Here is a 13,721-nt window from a genome sequence, read left to right as displayed (position 1 = left end):
TGTTTGTGTAGTACACGAGGCATAAGAAATGTGGATATATGCAGACGATCTAAGAAGTTTAACATGGTCGAAAGGATGAATTAAAGTGTTTTGACATAGATTTCCCTTATGAAAATAATAGAGGATGATAGCCTGGTGAAGAGTGTACGGTTCGGACGTATTAGGAAGGAGGAGGAGAGAGAGATCTAGAGGGTGTTTGGGAGATGGGGGAAAAGATGTGTTGGAGAGACAGGGCCTCAACATCCAGGAGGCAAGAAAGTGCTGACAGAGGTGAAAGGTTCAACCATGAGACATGTGTGTCAATGTCTGAAACGGATAATATTGTGGGGATTTTCTGCGTAAGGTGTTACGGCTTTTCATGGGAGTCACCACATTAAGGAAACGCTATGTAGATGATCTAAGAAGTTTAATATGGTCGAAAGGGTGAATTAAAGTGAATATATATATATATATATATATATATATATATATATATATATATATATATACACTATATATATATATACATATATATATATATATATATATATATATATATATATATATATATATATATATATATATATATGTATATATATATATATATATTTCACAAACTTTAAGCAACAAATGCCGTTTAATATCAAATTCACTCAACCTGGGAATAATACACCAAAGGGGACATTAAAAAGTGATAAGAGATCCGTTACCAAGGGGACTCGAGCCACCGAATGGCTGGGGAACGATGACTTTTTAGTAACGCTAATCATGAAGGCATCGTCAACAAAAAATGGGAATAAAAGCACGTTAAAAGAAGAAGAAGAAGAAGAAGAAGGTATATATGCATATATATATATATATATATATATATATATATATATATATATATATATATATATATATATATATATATATATATATATTTAGAAATAATCAACACACAATCGCGTGTGGAACAGAAATAAATTTCTGACTCACATCATGATCGAACCCTTGCCTTTCAATTGAAAGACCTGGGTTTCGATCCTGATGTGAGTCAGAAATTTATGTATGTATGTGTGTATATATATATGTGTATATATATATATATATATATATATATATATATATATATATATATACATATATATATATATATATATATATATATATATATATATATATATATATATTCATATATATCTATACATATACATATATATATATACACACATATATGATGCACACACACACACATGCAAGTATACATACAGGCATAAAACGTGTCTCATATGTTTTAAATTTCCTATTTGTGTAGGTACAAACAGAGACTGCCCAGGATCCTGCGTTTAGCCCTCCTAATCCTGTTATTGGGTGTCACTGAATATTTCATGAAGAAGAACAAGTATTCTGGCTCCGTTAGCCAACAATGTTTCAAGACTACAACCGGACATTGTTGATACAGCAGATTACGACTTGTGGAAAACTAACGAAAATAAATGTCGTAGATGAGTCCCCAACAGGACGATAAGATTTTATGTACGCCTCGAATTAGATGTTCCTCAAAATAAACTTGTCGTTTGTGAAATTAAAGTTTGATATTGTGTTACTTTAGGAATAAGGATTCGGAGCAGATTCGGGACTACAAGATCTTGAGATCATGTAGGAACGTATAACCTAAAAAAATTACTTTTGCAGTCCAATTTACAATGATTTCACTATGGTATCTGATGAACAGAATAGTCAATTGCAACATGCGACGGTATAAAACTAAAACACAGATTAATAAATTATCTAATCTACATTTCTGTTCAGTGTCCTTGTTACTTTTATCATAAAATAAAAGATATGTAGCAGCAGAATTATATCTTCGTCATCACTTACATTATTCTCAACAACAAAATATAAAAATTAATTTCTCTTCAACTTAGACATTTTGAAAGTATTGTCGATTTGTAAATGAAGAAAAACCGAGAGTTTGGTGTTGAGAATAATGTAAGTGATGACGAAGATATAATTCTGCTACTACATATCTGTTATTTTAAGATAAAAGTAACAAGGACACTGAACAGAAATGTAGATTAGATAGTTTATTAATTTTTTATAAAAATTAACAGCGTTTAACTATTTCCTGTTCATAAATGACACAGGCTCTCATTTTTCATGTTAGTGTTAGTTATGAACTAGATACATTTACTACCTTAAGGATTAAAACTACATGTGTGAGCGTGAAGGATACAGATAAAGTTTTTATTAAATATTATATATATATATATATATATATATATATATATATATATATATATATATATATATATATATATATCCACACACACATACATACATACATATATATATACACACATATACATACATGTGTTAATTCATAGTATACAAACGTGTCAACAAATAACACTACACATCAGGAAAAATGAAAAGCATATGTTTTCTACCATGACTGTAATCTTATCTGATGCCTTTCAAGTTTCGGGGCTTCATTTACCGTCGTTTGTAATACATCCTTTTACTACTGTTACCCATGATTCATTGCCAAATATAAGTAACTGTAGTCACTACACCAAAGGTCATCGACGCCAAGTGAAGTGACCAAGAAGGAGATACAGAGACAAAGGAGACTAACCCTGAAATCGGGATCATCAAAAGATTCTAGGAAACAAGTGTCTTATACAATGGTAAGAAAATACGCGTTTCTTCATAACTTTGTAAGGTACCATCTGTTTAAACGATTAGATCCCAAAAAGTCATTCGGAAACTTTAAAAAAATCTCCCCTTTATGTGTTTGACACTTTAACAAATTATCTTGCTTTGTACCCTGTTTAGAAATGCGAAAATCGCATTAGCAGAAACAAAAGAGTTTTCATGGGTCTGTGGGAAAAGGTCTGCCCAGCATCAAAGTTTTACGCTTTTTCTACCTATATAGGTCACAACTCATATGAGTCAGATGCCACAATTAAAACTGGGCAAGTTATTAGGCAGAGGGCTATTGACGAGATTATATCGAGAAAAGTGAAAAAGAAATTATACCAACGCCTTATGTGTATGTTTGTACATGTGCTAAATGCTATGATGACCGCAGTCTTAAGTAAATGATGATGTATGAGCGTGCGTGTCAATTTTTCTCATCTTATCTCGTTGTCTTTAACTAGAGATAACATTGAGGAATTAGGTCTGAGCTTTATAAAAAAATATATATAAAAAAAAGACGACGAAATAATTATGGGTCGTTAAGGATGACACCAATTTTCTTTTTAAACTCTCTCTCTCTCTCTCTCTCTCTGATATGCTAGATCTCTCGACCAGTGACAAGATGAAGCCCGAGATAATGGCCGCTGTGATCCTGAAAAAACAAAAAAAAGACTACCAGGATAACCTCATACTTTAAGTGGTGATTCTGTTTTTATTTGTTTCCGGAATGATTTCGTTTATGAATTTCATATGTTGTTATCGTTATTATTTGTAGTAGTAGCAGAAGTAATTATGGTTTTAATAAAATCAATAAAACTATTGTTACAACTCTTCGCTGTTGTCGTTACAGAATACTAATTCGTCTTTATGAGTGAGAATACTGGCCAAGGATAAATAATTTCTGAGTAACGACCAGAAACACTGCCTAGTCATCTATAAATAACCATAAAACAGTGTAATTTCAAACAGGAGTGATCTATACTTACAATTTTATGTTTGATGAAGTAAGTCGGTTTGCCTTAAGACATACGTAGAATTATCTTTACAGAATATATAGATTTTTCCTAATTAGAATAAACTTATTCTAATTCACCAAAGATTTCACCATTTTCAAAAGTTATGCATTTACTGTCAACATTTTCCTATGGAAGGAAATGTATATAACTTTTTTTATTTAGTCAATAATGTTACCATACAATAAAATGTGTGTCAAAAACAAACTTTGTAGATAACATTTTCATTTAAACGATTCATCAGTAGTCATTCATTTTAGGAGAGTCTTTGCACCGTAAACACAAGTTTTCTCGAGCCCAGCTTCTAGATTACATCACCAAAATTAAAATAATTCAAGTCTACCGGTACTAAAGTCTTTCCGCTGAGCTTTTTTTTTTTTTTTGGTAAATACACAATAAAGAAGAGCATTCCTTAAAAAGCAAAGAAATCAAAGTACATGTTAAAACTTGGTTTACCTTCCAAAACATTCACATTTCGCTTTAATAAATGTCCTCTAAATATTCACTTCTCTATAGAGATTATAGAAAAAAGTCATATTCTCTGAGAGTAAGCCAAAACTTCCAAGTTATTTTCACCGTCAATCGAAAAGCCATCTATATTTACACTTGTTGCTCCTCGACAGAGAGATTCATACCTGTTGATCTCCTCCCTCTCTCTCTCTCTCTCTCTCTCTCTCTCTCTCTCTCTCTCTCTCTCATTTTAATGTTAGGTACATAATGCATTCCTGTAATACTTTTTTACATCTCGTTATAGGCAAACAATGTATTTCTATAAAAAAAACATTTAGCTTTTTGCGTTATTCGACTAGTAGTTGAAAGAAATGCAGTGAGCTTTTCTTTAAATCCGTGCGTATTTCCTTTACAATTGTACATGTGTACATACAGTGAGTGTGACCCAACATAGTTACAGTCACTAGTGAATGTTTGCATGCAATAAAGTTAAATACAGAGGGGTAAAAATTTAGGACAAAAAAGCCAACGAATGGGACGTGCTGAATATGCTATACCTTCAGAAAGTCGAAGATGTTTTGCGTCGAACTACGGCAGACTAAATGGCAAGGGATGACGAGGAAGACCGAAAAGGGAATCCTAATATGAGCTCTTCAGAGCCGCCGCCCTTCAGCGTAAGAGAACACTCGACGTCACTAACCAACTCACGTCAACTCCAACGGGAGCAATCTTCCCGGTACGACCTCTGGAGCAATACTGGCTGGCAAAATCAACCACCAGACACTCCGAGGCAGTCTCCCTGTGCGAGAGGCGCCACTCCGCACTGCCTTGCCTGGAGGTCGGGAATGACAATAGCGGAGACTCTATGGGGTCCAATTCTTGATTTCCGTTTTCGGAAGAGGAAGAAGAAAAAGGGGAGGGAGGAAGCTGAGGGATTTAGGGGAAGGGCTTTCGAGAGCCAACCTGTAATGGAAAAGGGAGGCGAGTCGTCACTACTTTGGTTGTTGGAAAGATAAATCGGAAACAGAAAGACAACGTAAAGAACTGATTCAATGTAAAGAACTGATTCATATGATATATATATAATATATATATATATATATATATATATATATATATATTATATATATATATATATATATATATATATTATATATATATATATATTTATAATATGAATGTTTGTATGTTTGAATGTTTGAATGTTTGTTTGTATATTTGCGTGCTATAGAAATCTGAACTGCTTGACCGACCTAAACGAAATATGGCACGTGGCCATCATTTCACCCAACTTAGATTATAGGGTAGGTTTCAAAACCTTACCCCGACCCCCTTCCCTTTATAACTTATGTGGTAAATAAAATCTACGGGTTTTGTCATACCGCATTTCATGTACTCGAGCCTGTAGAATTATATTACCTGGATAAAAAGGACAGTCACCACAGTAATACCTGGATAACAGGGACAGGCAGCGCAGTAATACCTGGGGACAAGTAGTGCAATAATACATGGTTAAAAGGGACAGACAGCATAGTCATACCTGGATAAAAGGGACAGTTGCCACAGTAATAACTGGACAAAATAAAAGGTGACAGACAGTACAGTAATATCCTGGATAAAAGGGACAGTCAAAACAGTAATACCTAGATAAAAGGGACAGTCACCACAGTAATAACTGGATAAAAGGGACAGAGAAAACAGTAAACACTGGATAAAATGGACAGACAAAACATTAATACTTGGTTAAAGGTGACAGACAGTACAGTAATACCTGGATAAAAGGGACAGTCAACACAGTAATACCTAGATAAAAGAGACAGTCACCACAGTAATACCCAGATAAAAAGGACAGAGAAACAGTAATACCTGGATAAAATGGACAGACAACGAAGTAATACCTGGATAAAATGGACAGACAATGCAGTAATACCTGGTTAAAGGTGACACAGTACAGTAATACCTGCATAAAAAAGACAGTCACCACAGTAATACCTGGACTAAAGGGACAGTCACCAAGGTAATACCAGGATAAAAGAGACTGTCACCACAGTAATACCTGGATTAAAACGAACAGTCACCACAGTAATACCTGGATAAAAGTGACAGTCACCACAGTAATACCTGGATAAAAGGGACAGTCACTACAGTAATACCTGGATAAAAGGGGCAGTCACCACAGTAATACCTGGATAAAAGGGGCAGTCAACACAGTAATACCAGGATAAAAGAGATGGTCAACACAGTAATACCTGGATAAAAGGGACAGATAGAACAGCAATTCCTGGATAAAAGGGAGTCACCACAGTAATACCTGGATAAAAGGGACAGTCACCACAGTAATACCTGGATAAAATGGACAGCAGAACAGTAATTCCTGGATAAAAGGGAGTCACCACAGTAATACCTGGAAAAAATAGACAGTCACCACAGTAATACCTGGATAAAAGGGACAGTCAGACCAGTAATACCTGGATAAAAGGGGCAGTCACCACAGTAATACCTGGATAAAAGGGGCAGTCACCACAGTAATACCTGGATAAAAGGGACAGTCACCAAAGTAATACCTGGATAAAAAGGGGCAGTCACGCAGTAATACCTGGATAAAAGAGACGGTCAACACAGTAATACTTGGATAAAAGGGACAGACAGAACAGCAATTCCTGGATAAAAGGGACAGTCACCACAGTAATAACTGGATAAAAGGGACAGTCACCACAGTAATTCCTGGATAAAAGGGACAGACAGGACAGTAATTCCTGGATAAAAGGGACGGTCACCACAGTAACACCTGGAAAAAATGGACAGACACCACAGTAATACCTGGATAAAAAGGACAGTCAGAACAGTAATTCCTGGATAAAAGAGACAGTTACCACAGTAATACTTGGATATAAGAGACAGTCAGAACAGTAACTCCTGGATAAAAGGGACAGTCACCACAGTAATATCTGGAAAAAATGGACAGTCACCACAGCAATACATGGATAAAAGGGACAGACAAAACAGTAATTCCTGGATAAAAAGGACAGTCATCACAGTAATAACTGGATAAAAGGGACAGTCACCACAGTCATACCTGGACAAAAGGGACAGACAGAACAGTAATTCCTGGATAAAAGGGACAGTCACCACAGTAATACCTGGAAAAAATAGACAGTCACCACAGTAATACCTGGATAAAAGGGACAGTCAGAACAGTAATTCCTGGATAAAAGAGACAGTCACCACAGTAATACTTGGATAAAAGGGACAGTCAGAACAGTAACTCCTGGATAAAAGGGACAATCACCACAGTAATACCTGGAAAAATGGACAGTCACTGCAGCAATACCTGGATAAAAGGGACAGACAAAACAGTAATTCCTGGATAAAAGAGACAGTCACCACAGTAATACTTGGATAAAAGGGACAGTCAGAACAGTAACTCCTGGATAAAAGGGACAGTCACCACAGTAATACCTGGAAAAAATGGACAGTCACCACAGCAATAACTGGATAAAGGGGACAAACAGAACAGTAATTCCTGGACAAAAGAGACAGTCACCACAGTAATACTTGGATAAAAGGGACAGACAGAACAGTAATTCCTGGATAAAAAGGACAGTCACCACAGTAATACCAGGAAAAAAATAGACAGTCACCACAGCAATACCTGGATAAAAGGGACAGTCATGCAGTAATTCCTGGATAAAAGGGACAGAGTACACAGTAATACCTGGTTAAAGGGGACATACAGCACAGTAATGTCTAGTTAAAGGGGACAGGCAGCATAGTCATACCTGGATAAAAGGGACAGTCACCACAATAATACCTGAATAAAAGAGACAGACAGTACAGTAATACCTAGTTAAAGGTGACAGACAGTACAGTAATACTTGGTTAAAGATGTCAGATAGCACAGTAATGCCTGGATAAAATGGACATTCACCACAGCAATAACGGTGTCAGGCAGCACAGTAATGCCTTGATAAAAGGGACAGTCACCACAGTAATACCTGGTTAAAAGAGTCAGACAGCACATTAATGCCTGGATAAAAGGGACATTCACTACAGTAACACCTACATAAAAATGACAGTCACCACAGTAATGCCTGGATAAAAGGCATAGTCACCATAGTAATACCAGGATAAAAGGGACAGTCACCACAGTAATACCTGGATAAAAGGAACAGACAGAACAGTAATTCCTGGATAAAAGAGACTGTCAACACAGTAATACTTGGATAAAAGGGACAGACAACAGAGTAATTCTTGGATAGAAGGGATAGACACCACAGTAATACATGGGAAAACAGACAGTCAACACAGTAATACCTCGACAAAAGGGACAGTCACCACAGTAATTCCTGTATAAAAGGGACAGGCACCACAGTAATACATGGATAAAAGGGACAGACAGAATAGTAATTCATGGATGAAAGGGACAGTCACCACAGAAATACCTGGATAAAAGGGACAGTCACCACAGTATTACCTGGATAAAAGGGACAGACAGCACAGTAATACGTGGGTAAAATGGGCAGTCACCACAGTAATAACTGGATAAAAGGGGCAGTCACCATAGTAATAACTGGATAAAAGGGGCAGTCAGCACAGTAATACATGGACAAAAGGGACAATCACCACAGTAATACCTGGATACTAGGGACAGACTGAATAGTGATTCCTGGATAAAGGGGACAGTCACCACAGTAATACCTGGATAAAAGTGATAGACAGAACAGTAGTTCCTAGATAAAAGAGACTGTCAACACAGTAATACTTGGATAAAAGGGACAGACAGAACAGCAATTCCTGGATAAAATGGACAGTCACCACAATAATGCCTGAATAAAAGGGACAGTGACCACAGTAATACCTGGTTAAAAGAGACTGTCAACACTGTAATACTTGGATAAAAGGGACAGACAGAACAGTAATTCCTGGATAAAATGGACAGTCACCACAGTAATACCTGGATAAAAGGGACAGACAGGACAGTAATTCCTGGATAAAATGGACAGTCACCACAGTAACACCTGGATAAAAGGGACAGACAGGACAGTAATTCCTGGATAAAAGGGACAGTCACCACAGTAATACCTGGATAAAAGCGAGAATCACTACAGTAATACCAGGATAAAACAGAAAGAACAGTAATTCCTGGATAAAAGGGACAATCACCACAGTAATACCTGGAAAAAACGGACAGTCACCACAGTAATACCTGGATCAAAGGGACAGAGAGAACAGTAGTTCCTGGATAAAAAGGACAGTCACAAAAGTAATACTTGGATAAAAGGGATAGACACCACAGTAATTACTGTATAAAAGGGACAGGCACCATGGTAATACATGGATAAAAGGGACAGACAGAATAGTAATTCCTGGATAAAAGGGACAGTCACCACAGTAACACCTGGATAAAAGGGACAGTCACCACAGTATTACCTGGATAAAAGGGACAGTCACCACAGTAATACGTGGGTAAAATGGGCAGTCACCACAGTAATAACTGGATAAAAGGGGCAGTCACCACAGTAATACCTGGATAAAAGGGGCAGTCACAATAGAAATAACTGGATAAAAGGGGAAGTCAGCACAGTAATACCTGGACAAAAGGGACAGTCACCACAGTAATACTGGGATAAAAATGATAGACAGCACAGTAATTCGTGGATAAAAGAGACTGTCAACACAGTAATACTTGGATAAAAGGGACAGACAGTACAGTAATTCCTGGATAAAATGGACAGTCACCACAATAATGCCTGGATAAAAGGGACAGTCACCACAGTAATACCACGATAAAAGGGGCAGTGACCCCAGTGATTTCTGGATAAAAGGGACAGTCACCACAGCAATACCTGGATAAAAGGGACAGAGAGCACAGTAATATCTGGTTAAAGGGGACACACAGCACAGTAAGGTCTAGTTAAGTGGGACAGACAGCATAGTCATACCTGGATAAAAGGGACAGTCACCACAGTAATACTTGAATAAAAGGGATATACAGTACAGTAATACTTGGTTAAAGGTGACAGACAGTACAGTAATGCCTGGATAAAAAGTGGCAGTCACCACAGTAATACCTGGTTAAAGGAGTCAGACAGCACATTAATGCCTGGATAAAAAGGACAGTCACTACAATATTACCTAGATAAACAGGACAGTCACCACAGTAATGCCTGGATAAAAGGGATAGTCACCATAGTAATACCAGGATAAAAGGGACAGTGACCCCAGTAATTTCTGGATAAAAGGGGGCATCATCACAATAATACCTGGATAAAAGGGGCAGACACCACAGTAATACCTGGTTAAAGGGGACACAGCACAGTAGTGTCTAGTTAAAGGTGACAGACAGCATAGCCATACATGGATAAAAGGGACAGTCACCACAGTAATAACTGAATAAAAGGGACACACAGTACAGTAATGCTTGGTTAAAGGTGAGAGACAGCACAGTAATGCCTGGATAAACTGGACATTCACCACAGAAATACCAAGATAAAATGGACGGTCACCGCAGTAATACCTGGTTAAAAGAGACAGTCACCATAGTAATACTTGAATAAAAGCACAGATATCACAGTAATACCTGGATAAAAGGGACCGTCGCCACAGTAATTTCTGGATAAAAGGGACATTCATCACAGTAACATCTGGATAAAGGGGACAGACAGCACAGTAATACCTGGATAAAAGGGACAGACAGCACAGTAATACCTGGATAAAAGGGACAGACAGCACAGTAATACCTGGATAAAAGGGACAGTCATCACAGTAACACCTGGATAAAAGGGACAGACAGCACAGTAATACCTGGATAAAAGGGACAGACAGCACAGTAATGCCTGGATAAAAGGGACAGACAGCACAGTAATACCTGGATAAAATGGACAGTCATCACAGTAATACCTGGATAAAAGAGACAGACAGCACAGTAATACCTCGATAAAAAGGGACAGACAGTACAATAATACATGGATAAAAGGGACAGACAGCACAGTAATACCTAGATAAAAGGAAAGTCATCACAGTAATACCTGGATAAAAGGGACAGACAGCACAGTAATACCTGGATAAAAGGGACAGACAGCACAGTAATGCCTGGATAAAAGGGACAAACAGCGCAGTAATACCTGGATAAAAGGGACAGTCATCACAGTAATACCTGGATAAAAGGGACAGACAGCACAGTAATACCTGGATAAAAGGGATAGACAGCACAGTAATAACCTGGATAAAAGGGACAGACAGCACAGTAATACCTGTATAAAAGTGACTGTCACTACAGTAATATTTGTCAGTTCACCCACAACTGTTCGAAGGGTGAATGTTTGAATGAAAATAATAGAACTGTCCGTCAGAACGTCAACACAAAGCCCTACCCCTCTCCCTTCCCCCCTTCCTTTTTTCCTCCCCCCCCCTTTCCCTTTTTTCCTCCCCTACACCTAGACTGTCATTCACAGTTCTTCTGGACAGCAGCAGGTTGGTCAGCTAGTATATAGTATATAGATATATATATATATATATATATATATATATATATATATATATATATATATATATATATATATATATATATATATATATATATATAATACTCATGTACTGTATCCCAAGATAAAGGAGCACCTAATGGAGGATTGTGAACCCCTTGTTCGTAAGAAATGCACCCAAAATATCAGATGATCTTTCTCTTAAGGCAAATGGCTATCACATCAGGTTAGTTTATTAATGCTACCTGCTACCTAGATGGACAATGCTGCCCTATGCGCTGATAGCTTGGAAAACAAATGCAATATTCCAAGGCAGAGGAGTGACTGGGGAAGGAAGGGTTGTGGACTTTCTGACAGATGGAAATGCCTTTCAAATGGCAGACTATCCCCTGCTCCATAAGCCAGTAGCAATCGCCTTTTTTAAATTTTTTTTTCCCTTGCTAGATGTCCAACAGTATAAAGGAGTAACATTCTTGATACTTTGTGTAGTGTGACAATGATCGAATGGCCAGCCAGACACATAGGATTTCATCCCCATACTATATAATTCTGTTGCAAGAAATAGACAAAATGAAATATTAAGCCTTGGGGTTTTGAACATTCATGGAAGTAGTACAAAAGAGTAGTGATGTTACACAATTACTCTGTTTAAGAGGATAAAGATGGATACTATGATAGTTAGTGAGACCGCAGTAAGAGTCCAGGTTACATACGACTGGGATGGATGTGGAAAACTTGTCTCTTCAATGGCTTGTGAAGAGGTAGCACTGTACAGCCAGGAAAGCTTGGGTATGGGAGAAAGAGTATAAATGTACTTGCGTTAAGATTTGATGGGTAAGACTAAGGCTGGCAGAGGGAAATGTTGTGATAGTAAGTGTATATGGTTCAAGAATGTAAAAAAGAAATGAGTGAAAAAGTTTTGGGAGAGGTTGGTTTATGTCAGAGAAAGAGATGGCTATCTAGGTAGGTAACCGATTTCCAAGAATAGATTAAGAGTCCTATGGAAATGTGCTTGGAAATATTCACAAGGTTACATTGTCAGGCAACACTTTGGGAAAAATTTTGTTAGAAATTTTCCTGATACAAAGTGGATGGAAGGATAAGTTGGTTGCCACAATTTTGAGAAAAGTGACTGGAGACGTATCAAACCATTTTGTGGATTAATTGTAAGATAATGTAATATCAGTTTTGTTGGAAAGACTGTCAACACGTGTTAATAAATGCAATAAAGACGAGATTTTGATAAGAAAGGAGAGAGATCAGTGATATAATGAAAGATGAATGAAAAATCGGCTCAAGTTTAATACACTGGAACATTTAAGGAACATTCAGAACTCAAAGACGGGGTCATAGAATCACCAGGGAGAGTTTGCAGGTATAGAATGGTAAGAAAAGGAGATTAAGCAACAACTAGTGGAATGAGAAAACGAGAGATTGTAAGAGGGAAGTATAGATCATATACAAGTATATAGAAGAGACAAAGAAGATGAATAATGAAAATACTTTGATGAATCTGAACAAGTGATGTGGAGAGGAACTGAAGCCGGACTGGAGGAAAGTAAATCCAGGTAAAGGTTAATGAGCATGAGCATCTTAGAATATGTAAGACAGCATGATTCAACAGTTGAAGAATGGAAAAACACGAGGTAGTGAAAGTATGACAGAGGGTGTGCAAATTGTCTAGATGGTGAAAGGGTTCCAAAGGGCAATTTCAAGAATTATAGGGAATTAATATATTTCGAGTTTGGTAGGATATGTAAGCTGTGAAAGTGAGACAGACAACATACGAGCTGACAGGAGAAGACCTGTGGATCCTGGTTTAAATAAAGCACTGTGTGAGTCATTGTTACCCAACATTTCTGTGAGAAATTTGAAGGCAAAGAAAAACCTTGTTTGCGGCATAAATGGACACTGAATATACTTATGACAGAATTGACAGAGATGCAATGTAGAGGGTGCTGAGGATGTATGATATGATGTCCTAGATAATTTGCTGATAGTGATTTAGTTTTTTATGATGAAAGGGATGCAAGTCTTGGATGGAAGGGTAACTGGTTTGGTATAAAATTGCGTCTGAAACAAGAGAGTATTGTGCTTCATGGCAATCTAA

At 37.2% G+C, this 13,721-nt stretch overlaps 1 protein-coding gene across 12 annotated transcripts in view; it reads right to left on the bottom strand.

Moving 5' to 3' along the window:
• The window catches only part of Balat (Beta-alanine transporter), a 299,782-nt gene that overhangs the window by 104,325 nt on the left and 181,736 nt on the right, over positions 1-13,721 (bottom strand). The window contains exon 1 of one of the 12 annotated variants that reach the window (XM_067094784.1): positions 4,685-4,972. The exons of 10 other annotated variants lie outside the window; for them this stretch is intronic. The gene's annotated coding sequence lies outside the window, so the exon portion shown is untranslated. Of the gene's footprint in view, positions 1-4,684; positions 4,973-13,721 lie in introns of those variants that run through there. One more of the 12 variants, XM_067094795.1, reaches the window with a different exon arrangement.

The sequence above is a fragment of the Macrobrachium rosenbergii genome, chromosome 4 (assembly GCF_040412425.1).
Source record: "Macrobrachium rosenbergii isolate ZJJX-2024 chromosome 4, ASM4041242v1, whole genome shotgun sequence".
In the NCBI taxonomy this organism is placed as follows: Eukaryota; Metazoa; Arthropoda; class Malacostraca; order Decapoda; family Palaemonidae; genus Macrobrachium; species Macrobrachium rosenbergii.
Note: the sequence above shows the minus strand (reverse complement) of the source record. Positions and strands in the feature narration are given on the sequence as shown.